Source organism: Mya arenaria, chromosome 5 (assembly GCF_026914265.1).
Source record: "Mya arenaria isolate MELC-2E11 chromosome 5, ASM2691426v1".
Taxonomy (NCBI): Eukaryota; Metazoa; Mollusca; class Bivalvia; order Myida; family Myidae; genus Mya; species Mya arenaria.
Window position 1 is genome coordinate 26,660,239 of NC_069126.1, and position 20,821 is coordinate 26,681,059.

At 34.0% G+C, this 20,821-nt stretch overlaps 1 pseudogene; it reads left to right on the forward strand.

Moving 5' to 3' along the window:
* The first annotated feature begins 1,714 nt into the window (after positions 1-1,714).
* LOC128235582 (putative nuclease HARBI1) lies at positions 1,715-19,357 on the forward strand (annotated as a pseudogene).
* Positions 19,358-20,821: the final 1,464 nt, after the last annotated feature.

Here is a 20,821-nt window from a genome sequence, read left to right on the forward strand (position 1 = left end):
ATAAAAAGGCACCATGAACTTGACATCTATAGGGTTATCTAGCGTTCCAGTTCAAGAAGCCAGATACATAAAGCATTGCGATATAGTCTGGTGAACGGAGCTGGTGACTAGAAACTCTAGTAAGCCTCATACCTGACATCTGCGTTGACCACAGATCATTGCGATCTGCGCGCTGACAAAGGTTAAGGTATTTTGCATCGCAAATAAACAAGCTCCCGTAAGAGAAAGCCATTCATCAAGTGACTGAACTTTATATAAACCAATGCATAATCTTTGAACCCTGATTATTTGGTTGATTATGTTTTAACTCACCAATCATTTTTCGAATCATTTGTTTTAATTATAAGGCAGGGTAGCCTGAGGAAATTTTATATAAGAGCGATCCATATAGGCTCTACGACACCGATTAAACATACAGCCGGCACGTTACAAAACTTGGCGCCCAACGTGGGGCTACATTAAATATGGATCAAACGTCATCACAGCCAGACCTGTATGCAGAGTTAAGGGATGATGGCCAGAGAAATCGAACATTTAAAGCGGGAGGTGCACATTCTACAACTAGAGAAAAAAATAGCGATGGCACAACGGGACTTGGATTTGTCTTGTAGCAGGCTTGTAACTTATATGCCTAAGCCAGGGATTCACACTCGATGTGATGTAGGCATACAGACACCTGCTAGGACCGATTTTGTCACAGAGAGGCGACGGTTAAAAAGTGAGCCTGGGGCCGATGAAGATGGGGTCGGTAGTGCTTGTTTTGGTCTGAAACCACAAGCAAATGGGACTTGTCATGGTCAGACAAGTAAACTATTAAGGGCTGGAGGCTCAGCAGATAGTGACAAACGTACCGTCATGAATCCGGCTACGTTTGATGGAAATGGTGCCTGGACTGATTATAAGACACATTTGGAAGCTTGTGCTATGTTAAATGACTGGGATGATACCCAAAATGGTCTTTATTTGTCAGTGTCATTGCGAGGACCTGCACAATGTGTTTATGGCAATTTGGCCACGAAAACAACTAATTACACGGAATTAGTTCAAGCTCTTGAGGAGAGGTCCGCTCCTCCGAACCAGACTGAACTATATAGAGTTCAGTTAAAGGACAGGCGACAGAGAGCTACAGAGTCGATGACTGAGCTAGGGCAAGAAATTCGTCGCCTGAAGAACCTTGCCTATCCAAGCGCACCCGTAGACGTGCACGAGACATTGGCAAAAGAGCAGTTTGTGGATGCTCTGGTGAATTCAGATATGCGATTGAAGATAAAACAGGATAGGCCTGTGAATTTAAATGACGAAGTGTGCCATGCTGTAGAGCTGGATGCTTTTTACAGAGCGGAAAGAAAGAGCAAGGGAATGGTGTGCCTTGCCGCAAACGAAAGTCCGACGATAGCGTATGAGGTAAAGGAACTTATGAAGAAAATGCAGGAAATGCAATACACCATTGATAAGTTATGAAAGGAAATGTGTAGACCGTCAAATTCACAGATGAATTACGGCTGGAGTGGAAACGTCCGTTACCGTAAATGGGATCTTAACAGGGACAACGGAAAAAAGATGTTTTGAATGTGGGTCAAAGTACCATTTGAGAAGGAATTGTTCCGAACTAAAAGCTTCTCAATCCCATGCGAATACGGGTGAGCGTACATGTAAGAGAAAAGAGCCTTTATGGACAAAAGACACTAAGACAACTGAGAAAAGGGATAAGGACATGGGATGGATAAAAAGGGCCGGAAGAACCTGTGAGAGTTGTACAAAAGTGTTCAAGAGAAGAGCATACATGCTAAAACACGTGCGAAAAGTACATCGTGGGAAGGATAGTGAAGTTCAATGGGAAACAGATCGGTCGCTAGAAAGTAAACCAAATGTGTTCAAGGCGGACGAAAAAGAGCCAAAGAGCACACTAAAAGAGACAGCAGTCGGTATTGAGAAGCAGAAAGAAAGTGTGCCTACAGCGGAAAATAGTAAGGGCATTGGAATGGTGAATTAAGTCTGTAGCGAAGAAAGGGAAATCGAACATTCAGAAGAAAGAAAAGACCAACGTTATCTTCAAGGGCAGAATCTTCGGGAAACCAACGTTCCAGCCAGTGTTTGCTTCCAAGAGGAAGTGCAACGACGTACCTTCCAACTCTACGCCAAAGAAGTTTTGTTTTCAGCCGAGAACGTCTGTGACTGAAGTACAGACAGATCTGGTAATGATCAAGAAAAAATCAAGGTACCAGGAGACGCAGACAGAAAATGACGTACCTGACGAACACATATATTAGAATAATCAATTTGTTTACACATATTGTGGCAAACAGTATAGGGACTACGTCATGTAATGCGCTCATGCTGGTTGTCACAATATGAATACATCTTTGAGATGCAACATTTGTGGGCAGGATCAGAAGGACAGCCAATCCTTCTATGTTCATCTGACTTAGGGACACAAGTAGAAACTGAATCTGAAGTACATTTGTTTTATTAGATTATATTCAGTTTACCATCACTTAAGGCAAAGTGTTTTAATGAGAGTGTAAAGTTGTGAAAATTTTTGTGTTATTTGTGTTTATGTGTCGAAATAACTGTGAATTTGTTGCACAAACATTTACGGAACATTTTTAAGAGGAGAAATTGTTTGACTATTGACATTTTCGAATTTGCATATTGTATCATGTTGTTTGTGGATACAAACTTGTTTCATTAAAAATTGCATTGTTTAATCATTTTTTTTATAATTCATGCAGGGACGCATGAACTCGAAGGCGTGGGTAATGTAGCGTAACCGCATATTTGCACAATTACCACCCTTTGTTATAAATTTGCCGTTTGCGTTACAAAGTTAAATGTCTGGCGGTGTTTTTCAAAGGTTAGTTTCATATTTTAGACTTATTCATTCCATATAAATATTCTATAAGGGACAATAATAATTAAAGAAATCATGTTAAATATTATTTATTAACCGGGAGTTGTTTTCATAAAGAGTATTAGTAAAAATAAAGCTGTCTCCCTTCATGTTTTCGCAAAGTGGAATATACCCGTTTTACCCATCTTAATAATGAACTCGTCCGCCCTGTGAGTATATAAGCGCGTCGCTCAGCTAAAATAGTCATTATGTGTTTGGCCGTCGTCGAGGTAACATCAAATAGTACAAATACACTAAAATGTAAAGTCTTCGTTTAGGAACCAGTATGCTAGCTGCTGAGAATTATACAAATACTGACTGCTGTAACCAATGCGGAGACAATGAAACATTCCATCACATTTTCTTTAAATGCCCATCATATAAGGAACAACGAGAAAACCTGAAAATAAAACTTCTGAAACTAAATATGTCAGTCATCGACAGGTATCATCTGCTGTTTCCCGAACCTGATATTACAGAGAAGGTAAGGGAAGCAGTGTTTGCATACCTGTCGGGAACAAAATACCTAAACAAAATTAAATACCACACAAAACAAAAGGTCCTATAAGAAATAAGGTCTGTTGAAACAACTAACAATTTTACAGTGGTATATCAACTAGTGGAACCGTGCGCGTGAGGACTGGCCGTACAGCCGGGAAAACGTGTTGGTGTTATCACTGTTCTCGATGCTTTCATACTATTTGTATTTGTAAGCATGCTCCAATATGTGTTCATATTAACATTTATACTTTTATTTACAGGTCACAAGCTCATTGTTATTTTTATTTGATATGTTATGTTTGTTTGTTATTCATGTTGTAAACGCATACCCGACTTTAAATAAAGATTCATGTACCTTGTATCTTGCGTATAATTTGGATCTCTTTTAGTAGCTATAAACTATTTCCATGAGTTTCAATCTACATTTTGGTGACAAAACATTTCTTTTCTTTTCTTCTTTCGGTTTCACATGAAAGGATGAGGTATTTTTAAAAGGAGTATGATGATATACATCGATTTAACTATAAATTATTAAATGCAAGTCACCATAACCTAAAACGAAACCAAATTTTTTTTCGGCCGAAGTAGTCAAGAAAGAAAACCAATATCGGTATAAACTGTATAGAGACATTTTGAGTTAACAATTCTACCGATTTAAACCGTTATACATCCATAGTACTATTAGGAGGACATGATGATATTACATGCTATGCTAGGTGATGGTGTTGTAATATAACGCTTCTGGTCCAGGATAATTGTTATTAAAACAATTTTTGTTCCCAGCCCTAATTCATTCATTCACATAATGATATTTAAATTTTGAAAATATATATTGTTACGACCCATTGATAAAAAAGAGAATGCACTGGACCAGGGGCTACATACCTGTGTATAGAAAGTATACTATGTCTATATCCCGCACATACATATTAAAATGGAAAAAAAATCGGGCGCGGGCCGATTTACCAAAAAGAATATTATAATAATAAAAAAAACACAAAAAATACACAACATAATAATAATTTTATTCAATTATATATTTTTTTTATTTTTTTTTAAACAACCGTAGTTACCTTTTCTATATAAGTACATGAACATTTAAAAAACATGAAGTGTAATAAAGTTATGTCAACGCACTCTCTGGTCTTGAAGAAGCTTCAATAATTAAATAGTGAGGCAATAGTCGGGCATCGACAACAAAGTGGTCAGTTCATATATATTAGAAATAGAAATACGTATAGTGGGTGAAAAGTCCTGTTCTCACAACACTTTCTAGTCAATGAACTGAGTCTTGCCCATCTTTAAAAAAATACCATTCTTATACGTAAATGTGTTTTAAAGATACAATGCAATATCAAATTTACAAGTGTAGTTAAGACTAGAGAAATTAAACCATATCCAATAGTCAGAGCTGTGGGACCACTCTAGATCTCATTCATCGCAGGTTTCGCGGCACTTTGGGTACAAATTTACTCCTTTGGCGAATATCCCGTCAACCGATGGGAGTAACCCCCCCCCTTTGGCTTTCGAAATTCTGTTTAAGTCACACTAGGGGATGTGACGGGGTCAAGCCATAATGCAGCTATCATAGGGCGCGGGCAGACATTCATAAACTCAACAACAACAACAACGAAATAGTCATTATGTGATTAACCGCCGTCGAGGTAACATCAAACAGTAACCGGAAATAGTCATTTGAAGGCAAATAATTATAGTATTGACCTTCTGGCTGTTTATTATTGAACACAGAGCATTGCGATCTGTGGGATAAAAAGGCACCATGAACTTGACATCTATAGGGTTATCTAGCGTTCCAGTTCAAGTAGCCAGATGGAGCTGGTGACTAGAAACTATAGTAAGCCTCATACCTGACATATGCGTTGGCCACAAAGCATGGCGATCTGCGCGCTGATAAAGGTTAAGGTATTTTGCATCGCAAATAAACAAGCTCCCGTAAGAGAAAGCCATTCATCAAGTGACTGAACTTTATATAAACCAATGCATACTCTTTGAACCCTGATTATTTGGTTGATTATGTTTTAACTCACCAATCATTTTTCGAATCATTTGTTTTAATCATAAGGCAAGGTAGCCTGAGGAAAATTTATATAAGAGCGATCCATATAGGCTCTACGACACCGATTGAACATACAGCCGGCACGTTTCACATACTACACGCAACCGTTCGGTTCATACATTAAGTTATGTATATACTTTTATGTTCTCAAATTCATGTTCAGCATAAAAATATTGTTGTATATAGATAAAGGCAATGCTATAGAATAAATGTTATGCAACGGCTGTAATAAAGTTTAGAAAAAATACGTTAATAACATATAACCAAATTTAAAAACTAAATGATATATTAGGCATCCGATTTCTTAAACAGTCAAAGATTCATTGCAAAGTTCCAGTTGACAAATAAAATATATTCTGCTCAAGTTGTGTTATAATGACGAAGGTATTCGAATTTATTCAATGTTAGCGAAAAGCACAAAAAATATAAACGAAAAATGGTGATCGTTAATATTCCTTACTTAACTCACTGAACTCATTAATCTATTATACCGAGTTTCACATTAAAGTTAAAGTTGACATAACATAATTTTAGAGCTGCAATTTTAAGTTACTTCATACTCCAGCCATCCTCAATATTTTATTTAAAAAAACAAACAAAAAAAACATGAGGTTTTTTACTGCCATCGCATCTTCCTCTACACTTTAAACAAGTTGCATCAATAGTTTACTTATATAACAAATCAAGACATAGTGTTTATATATTTTATATCATTTTGTTACACATAAAGCAAATAAGATTGCAAAATTAGTTTAACAAACATCGGTAATACAATGCGTTGCCTGGGGTTATAAGCTTGGAATTATGAGACCAGATGAGACCGGATTTTACGAAGAGAGACTGGGAAATAGTATCGCCCAATGTAGACACATCCGTATTCAATCGTAACAACTCTGCCATCTCCGGCAAGCTTCGAGATAGATCTCGTAAATAGTAATAAGGATATACGAAAGTACGATGCGGCCGCCGGCGATTAACACCGTTTTCAATTCGCGTAAAGAAGCCCCATATCGGATCAATCGGAACTCCTCGGCTAGTATCAAGATATGGCCTCGGAAATAATACGGGTTGCAAGAAAATAGTCCTTCATGGCCGACCAGAAGATGTTCAAACAACCAAGAGATATGTTAGACCAAAGACAGAATGAGGAGCGAACTATTACCACTTATTTGTGTGTAAGTGTTATTTTTATTTTTAAGTCTGAATCTGACTTTACTTAGATTGATAAATAGGTTAGATTTTCTTTTCTCAGTGTATTTACATTTCATTTCATCAACTTCATTTTTTTTATAATTAAAATTTACTTTCTTTTAACCAAGGATGTATTGTTAATATGTCCGTGAGTGTTGGTATCAAACAATTTACATTATTTTAACCAAGGATGTATGGTTTATATGTCTGTGAGTGTTGGTATCAAACCGCTTAATTAATGTAATGGCACAATTGAATGCCTGTTCACTAATATAGCCCTCTAAATAAATTAGATCTTCATTCTAGTGGTCTAGCAAAATGAGTTTGAACATATTAACCAGCACACATTTCTTTCAAGGTTAAATTCTATGATATCAAACGGTGGTGCTGATGCAGAAACATTGAAAAATGCTGACATTTTTGCTGTGCCCGTGAATTGCAGACATTTAAATTTAATTCTTATTGTAATTTTCAGAGAGCAGTATGGTACCAGTGGTGCGGCCGACTCTGAATTCCTGGCTTGTTCTAATGAAAAATGGCAGTTGAGGTATATGGTTGTGCTATTTTCGAAATTCGGACAATAATTTAACAATCAAGTTCCCTACTGGTTTAAGCCCAAATGTACTTGCATGTTTGCACAATTAATCAACAACGAATGACAGTTTTAAAATATCAACATTGTAGTGGAATTTCAACATAATAACAAGTTCATTTTATATAAATTCTTAAATTTATTCCAGAGCTAAAAGCTGCTCTCTCACATATTGACAGTTCTTCTTGGTCGTTCCTCAAAAGCCCTCAATTGATATCAAAGGAGTAATTAAATTAAATGTACACAAATATACGGCTTAAAGCAATAGCGAAAAAGTATTTTCCAAACAATTGAAATCTGTTCTATTATGTGTGACCTTGTATGACTAAATAGAAAGAATTTATACCAAATTTTCAAACTTGAATATGAAAGACTGTGATCTGATATTATGTCAGCAGTCTAATATCACTGGTTTCTATACATTTGCACAAGTATTGCCAATTGGCTCATTAAAGCTGCACTCTCACAGATTGAACGTGTTGACTACTTTTTTTTCTTTTTTTTTGTCTTGGAACGAGCCAATTTTTGCAAGAATCCATGGAAACCAGTTATGTGAGACTGCTGACAATAAAATTAGATCGCATATTTTTATATTCAAGTTAAAAAATGATGTTTGACGCATTTTTCTGAAACCGTTAGTAATGGTTTTAAGCCATAAAACATTAATTTTCGAACGGGAATACGAAAATCTACCATCTGATTTTTTGTCAGCAAACTTATATCATTGGTTTACAAATAGTTATGCAAAAATTTGCTCTTTCCAAGACAAAAAATAAAAAAAAGTTTTAAAGAGGGTATATCTGTGAGAGTGCAGCTTTAAAAGACAAAAATAAAAAGGTGTCAGAATAGTAAATCTGTGAGGATGCAGCTTTAAATTGATGTGGCACTCAATATTTTGTGAATACTTTTCTGTTGTTGTACAGGCTTTTAAAATAATTGATCTGAAAATATAATTCCTATTATTTCTGTTGTATTTTATGTTTTCTATTTCAGGCACTGGAATCCGAATGTAATAAAAAATGCCATTGTACTGAGGATTGACCTGCAATCCATGGAAATCATATAACACATCTGCAAAGCCTACCTTGGGAAAATAAGTGCAAGATGGAAACAACGTGTAAAGTGGAACATCGTGTCATCTCAAATATTTGATGACTAACATACTGATGTGAAGTTGCAGATAAAAGTTATCTGTTGGCCTGAGATTATTAGATACATTAAACCTTCCATGCCTGAAGCAATACACACGTTTGAATCTGAAGCTGGAGGTTTACTTTACAACCTACGTGTAGATAGAGCCAGACTTGTTATGCATGGCAGTGCTACTCAGTGGTTACCCTCTTGCAGTCACTTTTTAAAATATATTTCTCAGAGTACTTGAATGAACTTTTGTTTTAATTTGGACACATATTTTATCACTTTGGAACTTTTTTGTAACAAAGGAAAGTGCATATATTTATATTTTTCAACTGTGTGGTAATGGATTTATCTACGCTTAAAGCGGTTTTTGGACTAGGGCACTTGTGGCCTAGTTCACAGCCGTAAACGCGCTATCTGCATTCTCAAGCCGCATCTGAGGGTTCACTGACGTAATGTATTCATACGCTGTATTTTGATTGGATTGCCGTTAGCGAATTTGAATAATCAAAGTAGTACCATAACTGATTACAATGAAAACATCCAATAAAAATAGTTCTCCTATAACAATTCAAGCTAACTGTATTTTCTTTTAATGAAGCACAAGAAATGCGTACGTAGCGAGTGAGTCAATCGGGTCAACTACATGAATGTTCTTGCATACGGTCAGATTATATGCAATAAGAATATGAACATATTGGAAAAGTACGCATCGAATTTTTTTCCGTTCAATGCTCTGTATTGATAGACTGGTACCCTCTTTCTTTTTTATCCGAAAAGAAACCAGTATCAGCTAACCGCGGTGCCCGTCGCGCATTCGAAATGTCTTGTGAATTCATACGTATCAAAAGCGAATAAAGCGTGCGGTCTAAGTAGAAAACAACTAGGAAAGTTGGTTTAAAAAAAGTATTGTTATCCTTTGTATACAATGTTGGTATTCCGAAGTCGGTCCCTGATCTTTTTTTCGACATAATTTGCATGTTTCTGTGATATTTTCTTTTCGATACAAAGTTTTTTTAACAAATCATCGCATGGCACTTAGCACTTTTTTTTAAATACAACATGATTGTTGGTATTTATTGTTCAAATAGTATTAATGTTAACTCAAAACCATATGCCGCGTACCTGTATAACTTTATATTTTTCAGGAAAAGTAAACCAGGGTACCAGTCTACTTATTGACCTCAAAATTTACTCTGATCAGAGCGGCCGAATGATTCAGATATGTATGTTATCACTACTTCCGGATGCTGATGATGTGAATTTCATAGTGTTTTATTGAGGAAATTTATCAATAAAGCCGCCATTAAATGATTACCACCATCAAACGGATTTATTTTCATCTTACCGTGGGTAGCATTTTTAATTTGACACGTTAATTTTCAAGCAATACAAGTTCGTTTGAAAAAAATCATGTGATTTCAATTTTGCAAAATGGAGATAAAACAATATCAAATATGCGAATTCTTATTTATGAAGTTTCATTATAAATGAAGCCAAACGTATGAATATGTGCACAGCATCTGTGAATAAGATGATTGTTTACCTATGTGCAAAGAAAAATCTTGGAGCCACTCTCAGTGTAAGTACATGACATTGTGATAAACTATCGCCATTGGTAAAACAATCTTGCATGCTCAATTTCGATTTCCTCTCTTATATAATGCACCAGTCAATTGTTACCACGGCCCCCTCGGGGATATACCAGGGAAAAGGGCTGTGTTTTTACCTTTCAGGTGTCCTCGTAGCTAAAGAACTTCAGCGTACACATTATAATATATTACCTTTTTGGACGTGTTGCAAACATCAAAAAAATAAATATGAACATTACAGTTATGGAATCCAGAACTAGTGTCCTCGCAATGCCAGGTGATTGCGGTGGTTTTGTCTTCTCTCAAAATATATCAGGAAATTGCTCTTACCTTAGATCCCCGGGGTGTGGTGTTATTTACGGGATTTTACCACCAGTTCGTTCTCGCAGGGCAGGGATTTTACCGGGGATTGGCTGGATGGAAATCCGGGGGGGGGGCGTGGTTACAATTGACTGGTGCAAACTTTACAAGTTCTTTTTCTGAAGACGCTTTGTGCTCATTTTTTGTTTTCTAGCCAATAATGAAAATCAAAAATCAGTCAGAGATACAGTATGGTGATGCATTGTTGTTGATGGATCAATATAAATTTGTGAAATATTTGAGGGAAAGATATTTGGTTAAATAATTTACAAGTGTAACTTTTGAGTTTTATTTAACAATGCAGTGCCGAATATTGTGGAGATAGAATTGAATTTGTATTAATTAATCAGTTGACTTGTGGCGTTTAGGGAACAAAATCAAAATATTCAATAAAGATCCCTTATCACACAATGTTGTGGAATAATAAAGTAATGAAGATTTAATCTCACAACAGTCTTTCTCAAATGCTGTCAAGGCTTTTTTATGCTTAAGAATATCTAACCTCGCGATGTCAGACCAGAAATCATCTTGGCATGAGATTGGATCACTATGTATCATTATGCACCAGTCAATTGTAACCACGGCTCCCACATCCGGGGGTATACCGGGGATAGCCGGCGAAATGGGCCATGTTTTTACCTTTCAGATGGCCCCGCAGTGCCAGGTCTTCCCGGAAAATACAGTGTGGATGGGGCTTAACCTAATGTCCATTGGGTGCAGGGCATCTGGGGGGGGGGGGGGGCATGGTTACAATTGACTGATGCATTAGCTTGTGTATTCAGATAAAGTTAAGAATATATATTTATATATATAAGTTATACTTTGTAATCTAAATCAAAGATTTGAAAAAGGTATCCTTTATCAATAAATGCAAGTATACATAAATGACTGTGCAAATCTTTATGTTATGTATCATCCAAATATGAGTACCTTGCAGGGTGAATGTTATTTGTAAAAATTATAATAAGTGAGCTTTCAAGATTACCTTTCCAATCGCATACACAATGCAGTTTGAAACCTGAATAATCAAAACAAATCTTGGTTGTAGACCATTACTATTCAATATTTGATAAGTCACAGACATTATAAGGTACAGTTTAACGGGGCTGTACTCAGATAATGAAGAAAAAGCAAAAAATTAAAGAAAATTGTAGAAAATTGTCATAAACTTGGTATCGATGTGTACAATTAATGCATTGAAACTTACTAACTGATGATCCCCATAGTTTACAAACGATTTATTAATAGCAATTATTTCGTGTTTTTCCATTAAAAAGATTACTAGGTATTGTCGTTCCAAGACAAAAATGAAAAAAGTCAAAATGAGAGTGCAGCTTTAAACTCATAATAAAATGTCAATGCACTTCATTTGACATAATTTTAAACGGATGAAAAAATGTTATTTTTAAAAAGCACAATATATCCTTTATGTGACCTTACATTATAATGAATTTATTCAGATCAGTGACTTTTCTTGCACTTAAATGTGAACAAGAAAGCTTGGGATTGAACACTAAATGAAACAAGAATGAAATTAAATGAATCACAAAATATCATCAAAATTATACACACAAATGTTCTTTGATATACAAAAAAATGAAACTATTTAGACTTTCAAAAATTTAACATTTACTAAATACGGTTATATATAATGATGAATACATTTGTAGGATTTGATATCCTACTAGATGTAACTCGGCTTCGTCCATTTTTCTAAACTTTCTCTCAGTGATGAGGAATAAATTTTATTCACTGCAGTTGTTTTCCAAGTTTATGAAAATAAGAACAATTGAAACAATTCATTACCTACTCAGTCGATCAGTGCAGATTGTGGGAGGTCATGGTTGATTTCAATGAACCACCAATAAGCCCTGCCAAAATTGGATACTGATTGGTCAGTCATGTGCTTTTGGTAGGCATGATTAGCATGAATGTTAATTTTAACCATCATTTATGAATGTTTACACAATCATTGAAAATTGAAATAACAAGCGAAATGTTAGTTTGAATGATGAAAGCCATGAAATATGTGAAGTATTCAAAAAGAGACCATTTTTTCAGCTTGTGTAAAAAATGAGAAAATTGTTAAGTAAAATTATTTATCGTTTATCAGGAAAATGTTGAAATCTCATGTTTAGGCCTATAGTGATTATACTTGATTGCTATGTTATTGGCACTTATTGCAATATGTTTTATTCATTGCAATATTTATGTAAAACATTAATTATTTTGTTGACTTAAGTTTGTAGATAAGAACTAATGGTATATGTGATGTGAGAATGATCTCATAAATCTTTAAAACCCCTTTTGGTATTGTGAGTTTTTGGCTCAAGTCTTGTTCAGTTTAGCTTTTGAAGATTTTCAAAGTAACTGCAAAACAAATCCAGCTGTCTAGAAAGACTTTGTCAAACCCTGACCAGATATAATTGTTTTTTTTTTCAAATTACCAACTTGGCAATGGTTATATCATAACATAGGATATTGGGTTGAACATGTTAGTGTTTTTGTATGTGGAATGAAATATCATAAGTGGCACTAAATTGAACATAATTTATAGTTCTCATTCATATTACACATAGCCCCAAGTACATGTTGATCTAAGATTTAAGGTTTGGATGGAGTCAGGGCAAGAAAAATGCATGTTAATACATTGTACTTTCCAACACAAGAACTGTTTGTTTATTCAAGTAAATAAAGCAATCCCAACACCAAGGAACTGCAGTATTGCATAACCAGCTTAATTGATATTATGAGTTGGAGTTCAAATTGCTGCAATTAAAGGCACATCTAGTTTTCAGAATTATTCAAACTCTGATTTCGCAACCTTAATTTAGTTATATGAACTACTTGTGCGAAATGAAAGCTTTTTTAGATTTACAAGGACGGGTGAAAAGTATTTGCCAAATGTACTGCAACACCTGATACCTGTTGCCTAGGAATCCAACAAATATTTGGCACTCCAAATGTTACAGTACTATATAATTTAGAGTGCCTGAAAAGATAGCTTCTTGATTCTACATTCAACATCTTCTTTCTGTATGACATATTGGACCAGGAGAATGATGAACCTACAACCTTTTACATCTATTGAGATAGGGATCTATCAGGACAGTGACAGAGGACAATATAAGAATGGCCAACTGCTGCATTTATTGAGTTATCTAATGCATACAAATTAAGACGGAGAAAATAATTCTAATTTTTTCCAAACTACTTCCTTAAGCATCTTGTACATGTATGTAGTTGTCTTTTACAATGATTGTTCAAAGTTACAATGGCCCTGTGGGTTAAAGATGCTCTGTCCACGGGGTAACAGGTTTTGTACAGAATAGGGTTATAAGTACTGCGTTTTGATCCAGGAGGTTGTATTCGACTCAAGTAGAGTTTTGCAGATTCGGACACCACAAGGCACAAGCCGAGTAAAATCAAAATCTACAAAAAACTACCAGAATCAAATATGACATTCCACCATATCCGGATCAAAACGCAGTACTAATAACCCCTTTATTATATACATTACTAATTAGAGGACGTAGAAGCCACATCTTTGCATAATAAATTTCATTTTAAGGATGCACTCATTGGTTTAATGACGTCGATTTAATATTGCGCAACATACTTGTTATGACGTGACTTCGAACACAAGAGTGGTATATGGCCGTATTGCACTGGAGCGGAATATGGGTTAAAGTATGTTGTGATATGTATTGCATGTGGATTGATAATGGGTATAAAATAAAGAATAAAATTATGTTTGGTATTCCATTCTCACTAGCAGTGTGATGAACTGCTGACACCATGTTATGAAATTTGATTGACAAAGTATTTAAAAGACATTTCAATATTTCATACTTTAAAAAAGTTATTCATCTCATCTTAGTCTACTCAACTTGCTTTGCTATGTACAAAAGTCTGCAGCAGTTATATGAATAGCATTAGACAGAAGGCAGTGCCTAATATTTATCAACAGCACTAAGTTATCATGGTAACATGTTATATGAATTGAATACCAAACACAAATTAAGAGGGAGAAAATAATTCTTCACTTTTTAAATAAAAACTACTTCCTAATAGCATTCTGTATGCAGTCTGACATAGGTGTACAATGTAGATGTCTTTTACAAAGATTGTTCAAAGTATGGCCCTGTGATTTAAAGCTCCCCTGAAAAAGAGGTGACAGGTTTTCTATAAAGTATATAATTACATCATTGAAAATCTTCTCTGAAACTGCAAATAACAGTCCTTTGATTTAAAAGGAATTGATCAAATTAAAGAAGTATGTGTGCCAACCACGTAAATTAATTTGTACAAGTCTGATTTAACGACTTTGAGAATATTCAAAAGAACTATGACTTTATCTGATTTAACGCTTAAGCCCCCCCCCCCCACTCTTCACACACTTAACTAGATTTTTCAAATTTCCTTTGCAGCTTGCAAGCAGTTTTAGTCTAAAGTTTAAGCTAGCCCATTAAACAGTGACCCCTTGTGATGTGACCCGATTTGTTAATGCTTAGAACATGGTTGTCAATATTCCCCTGAATGAAGCCCTAGTCCATCAGTGCTTTCAGCACTTTGATTCTATATTAAGGAGGGAAGATAACTACAGAAACAGATGGCATTGGCAGACCAAATAAAGGAGAACTATTTTGTTCAGTTCAATTTTGAGACTTCAGAAAATCATTTAATAGAGAACATCCTTGCAAATGCCATATTGTAAACTGGGCTCTTTAAAATGTGAAAAGGTGAAAGTGGTCTAGATGATTAGCCTCAAATCAAAGGTTGTGGGTTCAAGCCCCTCCAAGATTCTTTCTCATGGCCTCAGGAAAAGGATGTCCGTACTTGTTTCTACTTAGGCAACAGACAGTAATTCTGTCAACTTCCACCTTGCATATCAATCTGATTAGGAATAAAAAAGATACTTGCTGATTTGCAAACAGTTTTTTCATTTGTGTTGATTTGTTTTTCAGTCTGTTGGATTGTTTATTAAAATTGATCAGCATTGCTTACTGCAATTTTCTTTATTAAGTTGAATTTAACGAACAAATAACATGACTTGTAATTTTACAGATGCATGTTTATTTCATTGATTGTATGGGTTTATTTTCTAAAATGATATAATAAAAGTTATTCTGAATGTCATTGTTTTTGTTTGAAGAAAATGTGTTGAGGTTTTGGCATAGCATAGTGTCATCATCATCATTGTTGTGTGCAAATAAAACATTCAAAACAATGTAATAAAAACCATACCGTCAAACCAAGTACTCAACGAGGCACAAGGATATTGCTTAAGAGACCGGTAATATATTTAGACAAATAAAATGCAAAGAAAGATCTATAATCCCCATCATAGCGCCAAGAGTGAGGGAAGATATATATGTGTGTAGAAAAGGATACCATGCAATAAACGTGCAGGCAGTAGTGACACCCGATATGAGGTATTATTAATTTTAGAACTACCCGGTAGTATAAGTGACGTTGATAATTAAAGAAATATTTTTAAATACATACATGTATGATGAAATAAATGATTTATCTTTATGTACCTAACGAACAAATTACACTGCAATAAAAATTGTATTGAATCATTTAGTGAATTAAAACTGTAACTCGCATTAATATCTGTATGCATAGGGAATCCAAATCATGTATCTGTCTGCATATGTCCATATTGCCGATTCACTGATGTGGTCGCTCAGTGGCCGGGGTCTACACACGACAACACCATATTTGAGAACTGTGGCCTGAAGGCATGGGTCGAGGCAAATAATGTTGGTTGGCTGATTGGTGACGCGGGTTATGCCCTGAAACCTTAAATGCTCACACCAAAGGCAAGTATAAACATTATAATTGTGTACAATACTTTAATGTAATATTGTTCAATACAATTACAGAAAGGGTTTCATGTAATTGTCTGTATTTAATTAACACCATCATGTAAAATGTGTTTGTAGCATATTAGGTGACATATTTGCTAGATTATGATCAGGTAACTTGTAAAAACATGGTAAGGTCTTCGGATCGATCCCAGATATAATGCAAGTTATAAATATAAATGCAATAGCTTTAAACACTAATTTCATGCAATTGCTGATAGATCCGGCCTACGACCCAACAGGAAAATGCATTCAACTTAGCACACAGCCGTACCAGAATGGTAGTTGAAAGAGCGTTTGGTTTGTTGAAGTCGAGATTTCGGTAATTATTTTATTTTCAAATACAGTATTACCATCTTGTTACCATCTATTGGTGTTCATAAGTAAGCAACTTGACTTAAAGAAGTGTAAAGCAACTAATTATGAAGTGTTTCTATTCAGAAAGCCCAATTGATAACACTTTTGAAATGGAAGATGTAAATAAATAATGAATAAATATAACAACAATAGGAGACCAAAATTAGTTCTTTCATTAAAATATAACAAACTAATTTGTTTTCATTTGCAACCTTAAATTCAAATTATTATCCCTGAGCTGCTATTTTTGTTGTTAATTCATCAATATTATAAAAAGAAACTTAAATTAAACGAGATTTGATGTTTATATGTTATGCAATTGTTAGACATGTCACTTTAAAATAAGCAATAGTAGTAGCTTATGATATAGGCATATCACATTCCACTGGATGTGATGTACAACTTAGAGGTGCACCTCTATATTAAGAGGTGTATATTTGTCTTTGTGCTTCTATGTTTTCAAACAATAATGTAGCCGAGCTCTCTAACTTATAGATGCACCTCTAAATATAGGCGGAACCCTATTTTGTTTACTGCTAGTACAATAATTTTGACCCTATAGGTATATCATAGGAAAATGCTGTTAATTGGTATTATATTATGTTTGCACTCACTTCATTTCATGCAGATGTCTTCATAAGACTGGAGGATTCCTCCAAATCACACCTGAGAAGGCAGCCAAAGTCTTTGTTGTTTGTGCTAAACTGCATAACATGTGTATAGATGATGCTGTCGTGTTTGATGGACAAATCCATGTTGCCCCTGACAATGCACCACCTTACATTGGAGCACTTGACCCAAATGCGCAGAGGGACAGAAGAGCTATTATTGCAAGATTTTGAAATGAACACTCGCATTGTTTTAATTGTGTGCATATCTAATTATTTGGACTAGTGAAGGAAATATTATTACCTTGCGATAGATTCACATTTTTATGTATAATTAAGTTAAGAACTTTCTGTATCAAATTTCATAAACTGTCACAATTGGCCCATTTTTTCTCAAAACATCTTAAGTCTCTAAAAACAGAATTTATCTTTTATCCACTATTTTGGTTTAGGTTTAACTTGTATCTAGTATAAACATTTTGAAGACTTTTTATACATGTACTTTCAATAGAAATAATTTTGCTTATATTAAAGACAAACAATCTTTAACTTTATAGAGTTTTATTAGAAATCTTTATTAATGAAAATAGATACCAAAGCTTGTTATGCTTCAGATGTTTCGAGAAATTGGGTCTGAAAGATTAATACCTGTATGAATTAAAATACAATATTGACACAACTGATGACAAACTGTGCCTGTACCATTAAAACCTATTATGACTCAGTATATGTGACAATCTTTTTTTAAATGGAGTTGCCGCAAACTCAAAAATGGAAACATTAGTAAAACAACCTTGAATTTGAATGAAGCTTTAAATTGTATGGATTACTTTAAAATCTCAGTAAAGTGTAAACAGAGAGAACAAACTTGTTAATGGTATAATGAATCTGAATGAATTCATGAATAAAGAAGACAATGCATTACTATTATCATAACCATTGTTAATTTGTTGCACAAACATATTTGAAATGTAATGATTTCCATCTTAATTGTCATATTTTATTTCATATTGACATGAAGAAAGTAATTACTTATTACAAAATACAGTACAGCCATGACTCATATTATGATGAAACAGTAGCTATTCTATTTATTATGCTGTTTATGAGGCGGGTATATACTCCTAATTATATCAGTGGAATAACTTGAAGTAACAAAACAAATGGTGTTTCATGGTGATTTTAATCATCCTTTATCTGATATACACAGAAATCTTATAACACAGTAAAAAGGAATTTTTATAATTTGTTGAAATGCCAATACAGTGTACCTGACCATTTTTCTAAATATGACATGTTTTGCAAATTCAATCATTTCAAATAACTCAAAAATGTACTAGCTAATGCATAGATGAGGGGGGCACTCATTGCCAGATTTTAACTAAAGAACATTCAAAAATCTGTTTTTTCTGTATCAGTTTTCTTAAAGTTAACCTGATTATACATAATCTTATTGCTGTTTATGTCTATTCTTTATTTTGCCTAAGGACTTGGATGAGATTGACTTAATAGCTATGAACAACAACAGTACTGAACTTTGACTTAAGTTTTTAAACAATGTTAACAATACATAAAACAATTAAAACATTAACAATACACATAAATTGACATTTAATATCTCGAAACAACCTCCAACTATCACATTCATTTTTTTGTAAAGAAAAAACTGTCACATGTATGATTAGTAGCCACTTCTATGTAATCACATTGTTTGAAATATGTCACTTTAATATGAATGCAATTGTGTTTCCATATATGTTATTAGTTTACTTGAACATGAAAAAACTGACCAAATTATAAAGATTAAGAAAACTGAACTGTGAATAAAATTTGTTGATATTCAAAAGTATACGCAAAATTTAGATGTTATGTGAGTTTAAGTAGATGAAATATTGAAAGATTCACTGAATTCTAAGCACATGATTCTAATAACAGTATTACAAATGATGTTCATAGGTTACGTGTCGACTCTTAAAAGTTATTTAGTCACATTTCATTTTATTAGTCATTTAATAAATATTTATAATTGCTGATGAAAACATGAAATGAATTAAAGAGGTATGAATTGATGAAGATTGAACTGAACAATACTTCTTTTTATTGAAACAGTGAAGCTAGAAACAGGAAGCAAAACACATAAACATAATGTACAATGGAACAATAAAATTGCTCAGCTATCACAAAGGTTTTCTTACAATTTTTAACTAGCCAATGTTCAGTCATTGACATATGAATTAAATACATGAATATGTACACATATTTCTACATAAAACAGTTAACACATGTTGCTGTTACATCTACTGACAAAGTTGTAATATAAATCTATTCATGTACATATAAATGACATGTAATTCAATTTTTTGTATTAAATGCAATCTGTAACAAGTTTGTGTATACATTTCAAAACAAGTATTGCTTTATGTATTGAATAGTTCCATTAACGCTTTTTCTTACTAAATAAAATTTGATTTACAATATTGCCTATATTTAAAATTCTATACAAGTCATGTAACATAAGTTGAAGTTCAGTTTTACATGTTGGCATTATGATGCTTTGACGTTTTTATTCAAGTTAGTTAGATGACCTGAAGTAAAATCTTAATGATTACGAATGGCTCACTGCTCAATTAGCCAAATATTAAGCATAGGCAATTTATTTTATTTAATCTAACTATTAAATAGACAAATTTAGAATACTATCTTTATTATCAGAACATCATTTCATGAAAGTAGTACCAGTATCAGGACATGTGAACAATTTGCCTGACATCTTCATTAGCAAATGTTATGTACTATATAAGTGAGTAAACTAGACCCATAACTGGATGTGAATCTTACACCACTACACCACCACCTTCTTCTATTCAGAAGTATCAATGGGAGTGATTAATGCTCATTGAATGAACAGTGTCAGTAAGAATACCTCAATTAAGTTATTGGTCTATACCTCAAAGACTTTTCAAGTTATGCTCAAGACAAATATATGTGTGCAAATTAATAACGAGCAATCACTCAACAATTACAGCACCAAGAGTTATGGATTTTGTGCAATTCACATCTCCTTAAAGCAACTGTGCACAAGATGAACAATTTGCAAGAAAAAAAGAGAAAATTGTGGAAAACTGACAAAAATTGGCTAGTCGATGTTATAACGTGATATTACCAAGTTAGATATATATCTTAAATATATCACTAGTTTTTAATAAGCCTTTGTAGCACAGTGGATACAACCTTGGACTGCAATGTTGGCGACACGGGTTCGAACCCGGTCTCCGACACAATATTTTTTTTCATTTTGATACTTTTTTTTACAATTATGACACATTCTATTAGATAATTGTTCTGAAATTCGTTACAGTAAAAAACGTTTTGGTGCCAATCTGATGTACAGTCCCTTTAAAGAGATTTAATTATATAAAATGATATGAAGTCATGAATGGATACAGAGTGGACAAGGTGATTCCTATAAAGCCCACATCACATAGTGGCGGGGTCATAATAATGTTCTATGTAATTTATTTATTGCTTTAAAGTATAGAAGTTAATCATTAAATCGTTTGTAATTTTCTGCTGTTGAAGAATTTCGTTGAGGAGCTCATTCTGTTTTATAAGAAGTCTTTCAATGTTTACTGCACCTGGAAAG